Source organism: Perognathus longimembris, chromosome 21 (assembly GCF_023159225.1).
Source record: "Perognathus longimembris pacificus isolate PPM17 chromosome 21, ASM2315922v1, whole genome shotgun sequence".
Lineage (NCBI taxonomy): Eukaryota > Metazoa > Chordata > Mammalia > Rodentia > Heteromyidae > Perognathus > Perognathus longimembris.
This window is the reverse complement of record NC_063181.1, coordinates 10436094-10451753: the sequence shown is the minus strand read 5'-3', so window position 1 is coordinate 10451753 and position 15660 is coordinate 10436094. Positions and strand designations below refer to the sequence as shown.

Here is a 15660-nt window from a genome sequence, read left to right as displayed (position 1 = left end):
GAGAGATTATTCTCCCTTAAATTTAAACAGCAAAACTATGTCTCAAGGTACAATTACATCAAATATGAGTCGGCATCTTGAGCCTTTGTGTGTGACCTACTTTTTTTTTCTGTGTTAAAATGTCTAGGAAAAAAATTCCATTCATAAACTTTATCAAATGTGTCTTGAAGTTAGTCTTGATTCCATTCATTGTGCTGCGAACTTAAAGTCCCTTTTTCATATGGAAATTCGTGGTGCTCAATTCAAGGAGATGATTTCCCATGTTCCATCTTTTTCCCCCATTGCTCATTCTTTGTTCTCTTTCTCAGAGTTTTATTTATCGGATTTAGGGCTTCTTAGAAGGTGAGTCTCATTCTCTCCACTTGTCATGCAGGTTTTCCCTGTCTGCCTTTTTGGTCTACCTCCTGAGCAACGTCATCAACATTCCAACTCTACAGTGACTTTTAATTTCTGTCGTTTTATTTTAAATTTCTAAGCTCTACTTCATGAAAGTATGTCTGCTATAATTTAAGAATATCAATTATAGTGGGTTTGGGGGGGTATCTGTGGTGATGGTATTGGGGTTTGAACTCCTGGTTTCAGACATGCGAGGCAGGTACTTTACACTTGAGCCATCCTTCCGACCCTTTGTGCTTTAGCTAATTTTCAAACCTTTTATTCCTAGATGAGCTCAGGCCACAAATACACAGGTCTATGCCTCCTCTGGGTGACAGATATGTTAACATTATGCCTGAGATGAGGCCACAATAATCTTTTGCCCGAACTATCCTAGAATTATGATTCTCCCAATCTTCATCCGAGTAGCTGGGATTAGAAGTGTAAGGTTTTTTATAAGGTGTTTTTTTCCTAGCTGATTTTTGTAGTTTTCTCAGATTCTCCTGTTGTGATTTTCTAGGTCTAATTTGTTTATATTGGAGACAATCCTGTCATGTCTACTCTAAGGTCAAAAGAATATGACCTAAAGATGACCTTTCATGACTACACTGAGTAGGAATCCACCAATTTTACATCATTTCTGTTTAGTCAATCCATTTCCCAGAGAACAATTCTATAGTCCTCTAATTCACAGATGGAGTACTACAAAGATGGTTGTCAAAGTTCTGGATGTTCAGAGAGGAGACAGCACCATTTTTGCTGTCAGTTTTCATGGAAACCCCATACTCCATCTGTACCTGCTGTTTCCAGATCCAAAGATTCTCTGGAGACTACACTCGCCAGAACTGTTTGTTCAAGCACACGGAAGGGAATGAGGCACAGCCGTACCTTGTACAGACTTTCCACTGATCACCAGTTTTCAGCCTCATTTTCACACCTGTCATTTGACATAGCTAAGGGTTCCAGGTTTGCAGCCTTTCTGCTCCTGAGTACAAAATTAGCTGATTTAGCCTGGCTTCCCACTCTTTGGTACTTGGCTTCCAGTTTTCTCCCCTTTGCTAACGTATTGTCTATTCATCCATTTGCTTTCCATCTTGAAAAAGTACCCTTCATCTTCAACCCTCATAGCTTGTTTGGTTTGTCCACATGACCTTAGGTTATTTTGTAATTTCTAATTTACCATTCTGAAAATCCTAGGAGGAAGATGTGATAAACAAGTGTGTTCAAACTATCATATGTTACATCCTCCAAATCTTTTTTTTTTTGTCATGAGGAAAGCCAGGTTAGAAGCCTTGAGTAGACAACTCCTTCAAACCATTCTGCAGATTGGACACCATCTCAGCAAGACCTTTGCCAAAGCACCACATTCAATTTTGGAGTCTATGAATTGCAATTTATAAATGATGTGGAGGGAATTTAAATGGGATGAGAAACAATAATCAGAGAAATTGATTGAAGAGAAAGAGCAAAATACAGAGGTTGATGGATGATTTATTTAATAATGGCTATCAAGTGGACGAAGTTAATATATTTCACAAGATGGCCCACCTGATTGTTCTGTTTTCTATTTCCAACAGAATGAAAAAAACGTACTCAAGACCTAGCATAAGGAAAATTCACTGGCAGAAAAGTACATTAAGTATTACCAGGAGGGAGTGTGGAATTTTCTCTTCTGGAATTACATTAAAAGTGAGAACAGTCTATTTCTTTGAGGTAAAATACTGTACAATGACATCTCACATTCCTTCCAGCTGTACATTTCTTTCCTTTCCAATAGATCTGCATGCAGAAAATAACCACCACTATTCCAACCTTATGTAATTTTTTTCTAACAGGGACATTCTTGTCTGAATAAGAAAGACTATTCCTTAAGCAAGCTCAGTTCAATTCCTAGATTCACATTTCCACATTCTAACAAGCTTTCAGGGAACTGTCTTTCTATACATTAGAAGCATTTAAAATGTGGGTGACACTTCCAGGTTGAGACAGAAGTTAATATTGCTGCTGCTTCAGAATTTTTTTTTGCAGTAAGTCATACTCTACAAATAAAAATATTTGTTTCTTCTTACAAGTTTCAGGAAAACAAAGTCAAACCACAGCTAAGGAGTTCAGCGACTTAAGATAAGCAAATGTAGTGCTTTTCTCAGTCACTTCCCTGGGTAACTCTCACTCAATTCTTCTTTCCTTTCACACTAATGAAAAGCAGAGGTGGGAGAGGGGCCTGACAGTGGACCTCCAGGAGGTACAGGGTACTGGGAAAGAGTTAGATAGGATGGAAGGAAGCCATGCAAAGTGGGCATGGTAAAGGCCAGCCAGAGGAGGCCTGCCTCTATCATGGACTTGATTCAATCCAACAAACGTGGTCAATTCTGGTGAGTGGCGACTCAGCGCTCATAGCAGAAGCAAATGGGGAGAAGAGGGAAGAAAAGCTGAAGGAAAAGTGGGGTGCCACGTCTTGTGAGGCCATCTATATATGGGTAATGAAGCAAAAGAGAAAGAAAAATCCTACTTTGGTCAATTAAGTAGAGTGCCTGAGAATCGTGATGCAACTGCACTTAGTAACAGCAGTAGGAGAGGTGGGAGGGTTTGGCAGGAAACCAGTAGACACTTCCAGACTCCATCTTCAGGAAATAATGATGCAAACACTGAACTCAGGGCTAGGATGGTATGTACCAAAAGAGTAGTTAATATGGGGGAGGGGGTGAGAGAGGAAAGAAGAAAACATGTAGGTATGTAGGTTCGAGAAGGAAAGTTTGCTTTCTCGGAGGGAACAGTAGGCAGAGGTAAAAACAAGGTGTGAGAGAACCTGTCAGACCACAGGCAGGCAGAAATGACTAACAGGAAAGACGATAAAAGATCAAAAGCTTGGGGCAAGCGATTGGGGCTGGATGCAAGTATTTGACAACCATTTTGTCTATTGTTGAAAGCCAAGGGAGTACATAAGGTTGTTGAGGGAAAATATGCAGTAGGAAAAAGTAAATCATGGGCGAGACCTTAGGGAAAAACCAGTGTGGAATGGAGAAAGGAGTTTGCAAAAACAGAACCAGGACAGGTGGTCAAATGGAAGCCAAAGGGATAGCGTTGAGGAAAGGAAATGAAAACCCCTTAGAGGAGCAGTGGGTGGGGAGTGGCAGGACACATGGAACATTCTAGTTGAGTCCTCTCCAACTGTGCATCTGAAGCCCATTCCATGAAGTAAAGCCTGAGTGCTGACAGAGGTAAAATAAAAATAAAGCAAGAGCTTGACATTGGCTCCACCTGGGACATCTGGGAGTAAATGCTATGTGTCAAGTGCTCTGTAGGGCTGTACACCAGCTATTTATTCACTTCTTGCCTTCACTTCTTGTTCCTGGTCCCGGTGGCTGAGCTCCCAGGGACTCAATTTCTATCTCTGTTCGTATTGACTTACAAAATGAAACCTACAGTCACCTGTTACAGCCTCTGCCTAACATATGACAGGTCTGTGTTGCAGGAAATATTCAACCTGCCTTGCAAACCATGAACATTGCAGTTCTCTAGGAAACATACTAGCCTGCTCATTCATCCCCTTGGTAACATGGCTGTAGGAAGAAAGTCACAGAGAATGGATTGTCATTTGCCTCAGGAGTCCCATTTAAAAAAAGAAAAGTCACCTGGAATGTGTGTTCTGTGGTATAATTTCCCCTCCAAGACAGAACATTAGTAATACTACAAGTCGTGAAAGCAAGCACACACGCCACATCTTGTATGAAGAATTCACATGCAAAGGCATATTTTGTTACTGATTCAAATCCTGTGCTACTTTTGTGGGTGTTCTGGGGGAGAGGTTGGGGAAGAGTGGAAATGAACGACAATCAACACTAACGATCCGATGCACTTGCCTTGGGCATCAATGCAGAGTCAATATGCAATGTCACCTCACCAGACGGCCAGCCAATAGTGCTGGGCTCCAGGCGACTTAGTGACATGGCACAATCAGAGCTCAGCATTATTGGGACTGTTTTGTATGCAAGCTTCTATGTGCCCCAAGCAGCCAGTAGCTAATAGATTCTTTCTGCTTCTCATTCTCTCTTTTTGTTTGCCTGCATCATTTCTTTAGTGCCAACACCTAGGTCTACACAATAGTCATTTCAATGACTTATGTTGAAGCAAATATGTCCTCCAAACTGACTTAAGCCACATTTGGGTCCATACAGAGAGTAAAGATTATGAAGTTGCCAGCTATGAAGCAAAATCGAACGATAGGTATGGATGGTTCTAGAAATTCACAAGCAAACTTCGTCACACGTGGGGCACTCGGGATGTAACACAAAGGAAGGCAAACGGAGTTTTAAGCTAGTCATTGCCATCGTTCAGGTGCAAGGGAAGCAATGTCCCTGTGGAGTCTCTGGCGTCTCCCTTCCACCATACCCGGTTCTCCTGAAAGTCTTGTTTGCCTCTGCCTTTAAGGAGATGTACAAGGAAATCCACTCTCCCTCAGCTCCCTGAATTGTATTGCTCTGTCTTTGGTCTCTTCTTGAAACTGCACTTATCTCCTTGCTGCTTCTCTGTTTCCATGCTGTCTCTCTGAACACTGAGCTGCAAATAAGCTATTCAAACAGACTAAACCAAAGCAGGATTGCATTGCATGCAGCCCCTAACCCATTCCTATCCCGTTACAGGGGATAAAAATCCCTAAGTTCTAAGCATGGGGCTCAGGGCCTTGAGTGAACTGATATCCGGCCCATCTCTCACCTTAGAGCTCACACCTTGCTCCCTGGCTCTGCTTTGGTCATAAGGAAGTGCAAATGCTTGGAGAGTACCAAGCATAGGTGCTTTCTGTTCTCTTTTCTCTAGAATATTCTTACTTCATTCAGGTTTTCCTCAAAGGTCATCTCTCCACTGACTATTTCTTGACAATCCTATCCTAAGCAGCACTCTCTACCATCTCTAGTTCCTTTCTTTGCTTCATTGTTCTTTCACCATTATCTATGGTTGGGGAAAGGTTGTTCCCAAAAGTTCAGGATGAGATGGAAGTATGGTCCCCAGTGTAGGATGGGGTGGTGTGTGTGTTTGTGTGTGTGTGTGTGTGTGTGTGTGTATGTGTGTGTGTAAACTTTAAGAGGAGGGCATTGCTCTGGGAAATAAGTAGTCCTCACCTCCCTCAACAGTGTGTTCAGAGGAAGGGCTACTTGCTGGATTCTGTCTCCTACTTCCTGTGTAGCCATGTGACCATCTCCCCCTCTCTATGGTCCCTCACCATGATGCCAACCTATCTACCACCCACCACCCTCATCAGAGTTGAGCAGATGCCAGCCCTACACTCTTGGGTTTTCAAAACTCAGAGTTGCATCAATTTCCTTTCTGGGTAAAGTACGTAGGCTCAGGTAGTTTGTTACAGCAAAAGAAAATATATGAAGACATTACTCAGTGTCTGTTATTTTTTACAAATCTCATAGTGAGACATGAAAGAAGGACTTCTTTGTGGGGGGGTACTGGAGATTGAACTTGGGGTCTTGAGTTTGCTAAACACACACTCTGCCACTATAGGTTTCCTTTTGATGCCTTTTTGTTTTAGTTATTTTCATGCTGACCTGGTATACATACATACATTGCCAGGCGCCAGTGGTTTACGTCTGTAATCCTAGCTAATCAGAAGGCTGAGGTCTAAGGATCACAGTTCAAAGCCAGCTTCAGGCAGAAAAGTCTGTGAGACTAGACACCAATAAACTACTCAAAAAAGCCAGACGTGAAGCTGTGGCTCAAGTGAGAGAGTAATAGCCCTGAGCAAAAGAAGCTCAGGGACAGTGCCTAGGTTCTGAGTTCAAGCTCCAGGACTGACGCGCACGTGCGTGTGCACACACACACACACATCTATCATCTATTTATCTAAATCTATACATAAACATATAGAAAGAGATAGATATAGACATATATAAACACATATATATAGATATATCTACCTATATAAACATATATAGATATATTTATAGATAATCAGGACACTAATTAACATCAATCAAAAGAACATCATTACTTTACAGCATGTGGCTTTTATCTAGATTTTAAAATTTCTTTTTCACTTAGAGTAGTTGTCTTTTGCTTCCAAAAGGAAAAATTATTTTTAGAAAATACCCCACTCAAGTGACTCAACATTCAAACTATTAGCATCACGGGTTATCCAAGACAAGGAAAATTCTTTCCACACTGACATTAAGAGATTGAAATGGAATATTGAATAACTTGAAAATCTAGTTATCTTTTTTTAATGCTTCATGAAAGGATGAAGACATTAGATCTAGGACACCAAAATTCTTGCAAAGATATTTTGTAAAGCACATTTGTTTTTTCCATGAACCAACTGATATGGAATTTTTCTTGCTATTTGTCAAACTGAAAACATTCTGAAGATGATTTAAATTTTTCTAAGGGAAGATAATTTTGAAATATTTTGTAATAATACTCCAACTACAAACATAGGGAAAGAATTCTATTTCAATCTAACTGTGCCTTGAGGTGAGAAAACCTTAATTTTTATTCTTTGGGGGACTTCAAAAGGAGAAGAAATATTTCAATGTCCTATTTTAACCATCAAAATGGTAGGAGAAAAATAATTGCAAACTAATGTGCATCATGAACATAGGTATAAAAACACCACTCAAAATTTTAGCCTGCTGAATCCAATAATATTTAAAATATTATCATAGCCAAGTTCATTTTTCCCAGATACTAACTTGATAACAAGCTGAAATCAGGAATTTAATTTGTTTTATTAACAATCTAGAAAGAAAAATGATACAAAGTCTCAATAAGTACAGAAAGTAGCGTTGGCTAAAATACAACATCTGCGATTTAAAGAACAGTGAGGGGAAAAAAGGGTTAATTTTTCTGTTGTCACTAGATAACAGACCAAAAATACTGTGGCAAACATCATACTTAAATTAAGTGCTGAATATTTCCCTTCAAAATCAGAAGCAAGAAGACACAATGAAAATGCCAGTGTATTCAACATTCCCCCGGGGGCCTGACCCATGTGGCAAAGCTCAGGTCAATAAATGCTATCAACATTTGAACACATGAAACAAAATGTCATTATTCACAAGTGATTTGAGGATGATTCTAGACTATCCAAAGGCATTTACAGATAAAGCTGTTTTTAGGAGAGTTTAGTAATGCGGAAAAACCAACTGTATTTCTGAATTAACATCAAGCAGAAAATTAAATCCTAAAAAAAAGTACCATTTGCGACAGTATCTAAAAATATGGAGTGCTTAGCAATAACTCTAACAAGAGATATGCAAAATGGCTGAAAAAATAAACCATAAAACTTTGTGAGACACTTAAAAAGACTTAAAGACTTGGCATTGCAAAAATAAAAAAGAAAGAAAAGAAAATATCGGTTCTCTCCAAATTAATTTATAGATTCAATGTGATCCCAATCCAAACCATAAAGCTTCCTGTGAGAGATTTAGAACTGATTGGGTTGATCCTAAAATTATATATAAGGCCACCAAGCGCCATGCACAGTCATGACCCTCTACCCTCTTGCAGAACATAAATACTTTCCCTGAGATGAAGACTCAGCTACAAAACACAGTAATTAAATGAGCATGGTACTGGCATAGAACAGACAAAGGGAACCAATCAGAACAGTCTGAAAAAGACCCTCGCTTAGGAAGACATGTGACTGATCCTAGAAGAATAAGGACAAACAGTCTCTTTCAATAAATGCAATGGGACAATATCCATATAGAAGAAAATTAATTTGGCTCATTGGATCTTTGCCTCGGGCCACATATACAAATTAATTTAGGATGAACTCTAAGCCTAACCATGAAAGGCTAAATGCTAACGTTTGTAAAATTTAATAGAAAGTGCCTTTATCCTGACCTTGGAGAAGAAAAAGCTTTCCTAAACAAGGCACCAAAAGTACCATCCAGAAAGGAAAAGGCTGATTAAATTAGATTGCATCAAAATTAAAATGTACTCTTTATCCAGAAATACCATGAGGAACATTAAAAGACAAGCCACAGTATGGGAAAGAGATTAATTTTTTCATAATGAACACAAGGCTAGAATGTAGAACGTTAAGAAATTCTGAAAATCATTTCCAAAAAAAAAGGTAGGAAATACAACAGAGAAAAGATCTCCTTGGAAAAAGAAGAAATCTGAATGGCCATACCCATCGAACATTGGTCAGTCTCACTAACAGATGAAAGACAGCAAGTTGAACCCACAAAGAGGTTGTTCAGCATCTCAGATAATGCAATTCCTCCGAAAGGCAAAAATTAAAGTTCAGTCAAAGAAAACAGCAGGAAGTGGGTACTCAAAAGGGGTAAGATGGGGTCAAGGGGAAAGGCGTAGACAAATGAAGACAAGAAGGAGGGTAGGGAATGCAGTCAAGAGTGAGGGAAGTGGGCTGGGGATATGGCCTAGTGGCAAGAGTGCTTGCCTTGTATACCTGAGGCCCTGGGTTCGATTCCCCAGCACCACATATACAGAAAACAGCCAGAAGTGACGCTGTGGCTCAAGTGGCAGAGTGCTAGCCTTGAGCAAGAAGAAGCCAGGGACAGTGCTCAGGTCCTGAGTCCAAGCCTGGACTGGCAAAAAAAAAAAGAGTGAGGGAAGGTATGTGGAGAGGAGGGATGGGTGAGAACATCGGAAGGGTTGACATAAACTGCTTTGTTAAATGGCAACTCCTTTGCACAACTAGTTAAAGATAGTAATGAAAAGGAAACAAAAAGATTGACAATATTAAGTATTGACAAGGATCAAGGATTATTTTGGGGCACAGTACAAGGTAAAAAGATACATAGCGGGCTGGGAATATGGCCTAGTGGCAAGAGTGCTTGCCTCCTACACATGAAGCTCTCGGTTCAATTCCCCAGCACCACATATATGGAAAACGGCCAGAAGGGGCGCTGTGGCTCAGGTGGCAGAGTGCTAGCTTTGAGTGGGAAGAAGCCAGGGAAGGTGCTCAGGCCCTGAGTCCAAGGCCAAGGACTGGCCAAAAAAAAAAAAAGATACATAGCCCTTTGGCTCCTTCTAGGCAGGCAAAGAAATACAGGTTAGTACACACTGGGATGCAGCCGCCAGAAAACTTTACCCCTGAATCCTTTAGACTCTCCCAACTGTTAACCCCGGAGTGGATAAACCTAAGAATCAATCATTCAGCAGAATGGCAGCAAAGTCTAATAAACTACATCTACAATGACCATTTTAGAAACCCATTGTAAAGCAAAGTGAGATACAGAAGAACATGGACAATCTGACGCCTCTATATAGATTTTAAAACAACAACAACAACAAAAACCCCAAGAGATCAGGTATTGGGGCCCAGACCTGTAATCCTAACTACTCAGGAGGCTGAGATCTGAGGATCCTGGTTTAAAGTGATCCAGGGAAGGGAAGTTCATGATGAGATTCTTAGATCCAAATAACCATCAACAACAACAACAACAACAAAATCAAGAATGGAAATTGTGGCTCCAGTGGTAGAGTGCCAGCCTTGAGCAAAAAGGCTCAGGGATAGAGCCCGTATTGAGTTTATACACCAGTACTGGCACCCCCACACAAAAACAAAACACCCAAAGGAAATGGTATCTTTTCCTTTACAGAGGCTTTTAACTACTTTTCAAAAGCAAGGATAGCATTATTATAAAAGTGAGAAGACTGATAGCTTGTGGAAGAGGAAGGATGGGGGTTAGGAAGGGATGCATAGAAGGCTTTGGCAGGCTGGCCGTGCTCTGAATTATTCAGTGTTGACATTTTATTCATTAGCCTACGTATGTATGGTCTATGGCCTTTTAGTACATATGTTGTATTTTATAATGAAAATGACTAGAAAGGTGTAACTTCTAGCCCTCGATTTGGGGATGTACTGGACAAATGTTTCATTACCGTAAACAAGCACAGGAGGATCCTAGAATGATAAGAAACACACTAAAAATAACATGGTGGCTGTTCCCTATTTTTTTTTTTTTTTTTTTTGCCAGTCCTGGGCCTTGGACTCAGGGCCTGAGCACTGTCCCTGGCTTCTTCCCGCTCAAGGCTAGCACTCTGCCACTTGAGCCACAGCGCCGCTTCTGGCCGTTTTCTGTATATGTGGTGCTGGGGAATCGAACCTAGGGCCTCGTGTATCCGAGGCAGGCACTCTTGCCACTAGGCTATATCCCCAGCCCCGTTCCCTATTTGTTAATCCCACTCCTAAACCCCACAACATCCTTGGTTTGTCAGCCATGCACTGTACTGCAGCTCCTGTGAAAAACCCAGCTGAGTTCTGTCTCTTCTGTCACCGAGGCTAGCTCTACTCTGTTGTGCCATAGACCCAGTGGATGGGATACGTGTGCAAGCCTTGCCTTTCCTTCCAAAGGTGGATAGATAAGAAAGCAAAGCACAAGGCACATAGAGAGAAGCAAACTTATCCCCATTTGCCTATGACTAGCAACTATCATGAGGCTGAGAGCAAAGGCAATAGCTCTGAAGGTATTTCTCCAGGCAGAGAGCCAAGATTGAGGCAGGCCAGGGGAAGCCCTAGACTGCTTCAGAGAGAAGAGAATTTGTCAGCATCCAAGGGGCTCAAGGGCACAGAACCAAGGAACACCTTCGGAGGGAGAGAAGGGTCTGGTGGGGAGGGGCTCACATCAGCCCACGAGGCATCCCAATTTGAGTATTGCCTATCCCTGATCTGACAGTGCTAGACAGTGACTACCTGAAAGGCTCAGGTATGACTGGCCTTAGTGTCTTAAAAGATGTCAGGAATATACTAATTACTACCAGTGAGGGAAACCATGGAATCTATGTTTCTTTGGGCCTGGCTCACTTCGCTTAGTATGATTCTTTTTCTAAGTCTTTCCATTTCCTTACGAATAGGGCAATGTCATTCTTTCTGATGGAAGCGTAGAGTTCCATTGTGTGTGTATACCACATATTCTTGATCCATTCATCTACGGAGGGGCACTGGGTTGGTTCCATACCTTAGCTATGGTACACAATGCTGCAACTTGGGAGAGGGGGAGATTAGGGAGGAGGGAAAGTGGGAGAAAAATGAGGGAGGGGGTAACAAGTTTGACAAGAAATATACGCACGGGGGGAGGGGGGTATGAGGGACAAGGTAACAAACAGTACAAGAAATGTATCCAATGCCTAACGTGTGAAACTGTAACCTCTCTGTACATCAGTTTTATAATAAAAACTTTAAAAAAAAGAAATACACGCACTACCTTATGTATGTAACTGTAACCCCTCTGTACATTATCTCGACAATAAAAGTAAATTTTAAACTGAAAAAACAATGTCAGAAGATTCCTACTGGAAGCTGGGCACAGTTGTGGTGGCTCACACCTATAATCCTATCTACTCAGGAAGCTGAGAGCTGAGGATTGTGGTTTGAAGCCAGCCTGGGCAGGAAAGTCCTTAGACTCTTTTCTCTAGTTAACCACCAAAACTGGGAAATAAAGCTGTGGCTCCAGTGGTAGAATGCCAGTCTTGAGTGAAAAAGCGAGATAAGTGGAATTCATTTCAGCAGAAGTAGAATAAAGAGGTCTACCTCATTTCTACCAACAAACAGTTCACTAATTTATTTGGGGGGGGGGCCTTCAGCCTGACTTCCCATGAATGGGAACTCATGTCTCATGTCACATTTTAATTCCCTATTTCAATATAGCTAGACAAAAATCATGCACCACCAAGTGTTTTCTCCTATTAGAAATGGCAAGATCTGTCAGGCAAGCAGAAATCATCAATGTCAACATGACTGAAAACTGGAATACTTTCCCTTAAAGTAGTAATTATGTTTTCATCTGTTTTTAAAAAATAAATTTTAGAGCCTTCATCTCCCACCCCACCATAGAGTCCTTCTCCTAAGAGACCTAAATGTTGACCTATCTGTCTACTTTCATCTCCCAGATGAAATGCAAGAGAAATTTAAAATCCATGCCAATAAAGTGCTCCTTTTTTGTCATTCCTCATGGATAGGATGCAGTAAAAGAATAACAGTATCTTAGACTCAGAGAAGGTGGACAATCTTCAAAGCATAAGGTTGAAATTTCCTCCAAAAACTCAGCTTATCTGAGGACCAAGGACCCAAAACCAGAAAAAAAGGCTCTCTGAACAGCAAAGGAATCACTTAATGTGTTTATATCACACTTACCTAGAGCAAGCTTTAGTTCAGAGCATACAATAAATTACTCCCATAATTCCAACAAATGCCATTTGCCCCCCACTAAATAAAATTATTGATTATTTCACTTGAGTCAAATAATGTCACAAGGTATATATCATATGCAAAAGCAAGGAAACCATATAGTAAATGCTAAAATGTCATTTCTCAAAGACTATGAAATATTTGCATACTTGCTGTTTTATTACTCAAGATCACTTATGATACTTCATATTCAAGATGGTTATAGACCTTCAAACACAGAAGATGCTATTTTTCATTCTGTCCAATGAAGATAAATAACTCATAATTAGCTAGAGTTGAGTGGTTCTCTCTAGAAAATTGTCTTCTTAACAAATCCCATTAAGAAGGCAAGAGGACATTATGAGAGACTGAACCAAAGCTGTCCTTACTGTAACCATGGGAATGACACTAAATGACAGGGGACAAATGACGAAATGGGCTGCAAGTGAGGTCATTCCCGTCTGGAGACCCTCTGCATGGTCTTCCCTCTGGCTGCAGCATCCTGAGGCATCCCGTGGATTCCAAGACATGAGAGGGATGCGGCAGCTTGGACCATCTTCTCATCTAACTGCACCCAGCAAATCAGCCCCCACCCATGTCTTCATTCAAACACTAAGCTACCAGAAAGCTATTCCTTTGGCCTGAGCACAAAACATTTCCATGTCATAATCTCTCCCACAGCCCCTTGAATCAGAAATCAATTTCCAAATTCTGGGCCCTCAAGTGTTTCCACAGGACTCAGTTCACCAGATACAATCAAGAAGCCACATGTGTGGCTCTCGGGGGGTCAGCTTGCCTCTGGCACACCAGCAGCAATCACTTAGCCACATGTTATTCAATGAATACTAACAGAGAAGCCACCCATAGGGTACCAGCACCAACCCACAACCAAGTCATCTCCCACCTGCCTGGGAGGCAGGATTCTAGCTTCTGTATGAGCTCTGAAGCTCAAGAAACTGGGAAATCCTACCTAAATAGTCCCACTCCATCCCCCAAAAGGCTCAGGATAACAAGGCAAGCTGTGTCCCAAATCTTTTCATGAAAGTCTTGTCTCCTCTCCACAGTCTGACCATTTCAGAGCCCTGGGCGGGTTTTCAACTGTCCTGTCTGCCAACTCACACATGTATTGAATTTGGATCCCTAATGGAAAAATGCAATTCTAAAATTCCATTACACCTCTCCTCTGTAACCAAAGCAGTTCAAGAAGCTCAACGGATTGAACACTAAACACAGTGGTTTTATTCCCCACCTCCACCCCCAACTGCCACCACTAGCTGCACTTTGGATGCTCCTTTCCCTAGGGAATTGAGTGTCCTTAATTCCCAGTCCGTCTCAAAACTTTTTAGTCAATTTTGACTAATAAAACAACCTGTTCTCTATAGATCACTGAGGAAGCATTTTCATCAAAATAACTTCACCCAAATCAAATCAAGTTTCTCTTGATTACTGGCTTACAAGTAGCACCAAGGATGGAGAAACAAGTAAATGACACAACTCAGAAATGTCAGTCAGATAGAGAAACTTTGTTGTTGTTGTTGTTTGAGACAGAGACTTATTGTGTAGTCCAAACTGGCCTTGAACTCTCTCCATCCTACTGCCTTAGCCTCCCAAGGCTGGGATTGTAAGTATGCTGTACCATGACCTGTAAGATGGAAACTTTCTACAGGACAATAAATATGTTTCTGTAACAAATCAAAGCCATGGAGAAAAAAGGAGAGAAGTAAGAGACCAAGCTAACTAAATACAATGACAAAACATGGTCATCAGTTGTAAAATGCGGACCTTGCTCATACACAAATCTGAGAAGAAATGCTAAAAGTGGATAATTTTGAAACAATGGGGAAATTTGTGAATTATGTGATATTAGGTAATTATTATTAATTTTGTCAAGAATAATACTGGCATACTAGTTTTGCAAAAATATCCTTATTTGCATATACTTAATACAATAATTTAAAGAAACCTCGGATTTGTTCCCACGAAAATTTTATATAAATAAAATTGTGGCAGGGATAGATGAAATAAGATTGGCAAAGTTGATAATCCTTAGTGATGGGTTAATGAAAATCCATTGCTTTTACTTTTATGTGTTTGTTCAGGTTTTAATAATAAATTTTTGTGTATATGGTACTGGAGATTGAGCTCAATGCATCGTACTCTACTGTTTGAGCCATGCCTCTGATACGTTTGCTTTTACTTGGTTTTTCAAATAGGGTCTTGTGCTCATTTCCCTAGACCGGCCTCTGACTGCAACTCTCCTATATTCATCTCTGAAGTAGCTGTGATTATAGTCACGTACTACCTTGCCCAATGCTTTAATAATACAAGACTTCCTGTATGTTACTTGCCATTTTGCAAAGGAGGCCAAGCCTGTGGTCCAATCGCTCACATGAGAAGAGGTGGAACTAGGTGAGAGAAAGGAAGATATTCTGTCTGCCTCCTACAAACCCTCTTCCTTCCCTGAGGATACAGCCAACCAAGGGTGGGGACTATTTCTCCTTGGTAGTCAGTAGTCATTTTGCTCGTTGGTATATCCCACTCTTGGGTATAACTACCTGCTGCACAGCTTATAAGATTACCACTGCCTACCTTTGGTCTTTGAAGCTGATATGGATGGAAGCCCAATGAGTTTTAGGCAGAGACTCTAGCCGAGACCTCCATCCTGAACAGCTCTTCTGCCCATGCATGGTTGGTGTGTTGTTAGGAATGATTTTACTTAGGATGCACCAAGTCACATTGCTTTGATAGGAGTCTTTCTATTTCACCTGTTGAGAGCCCCAGTTAGCTTGTCATACATCTAGGGATAAGGCCAATAATTGGGCCTGCCTAAGAATGGAATCTTAATTGCCTATCTCTCATATGTAATAGATTTGAGGGGATTGTCTTGGCTCTTTCATAACGATTGATATTACAACTTCTCTTAGTAACCTCTTCCCTAGGCTCTATTCACAAGTATCACTACACAGTGGGTATTCAACAAGATAACTGCCAATCTTTCCTTCTTACAGACCCCATGGACTATGGGAACGTCCCCTTTCTCTCCCCCACCTCTCCACCCTCCCCCCCCACCTCAGCACAGAACCATCCAAAATTCCTTAGTCTTTCTGCTCCCCAGTAGGAAGATTCCATGTACAAAGATTATA

At 41.0% G+C, this 15660-nt stretch overlaps 1 protein-coding gene and 1 pseudogene across 3 annotated transcripts in view; both read right to left on the bottom strand.

Moving 5' to 3' along the window:
* The window catches only part of Csgalnact1 (chondroitin sulfate N-acetylgalactosaminyltransferase 1), a 211257-nt gene that overhangs the window by 79390 nt on the left and 116207 nt on the right, over window positions 1–15660 (bottom strand). The window lies entirely within an intron of this gene.
* The window catches only part of LOC125339361, a 31113-nt pseudogene that overhangs the window by 1389 nt on the left and 14064 nt on the right, over window positions 1–15660 (bottom strand).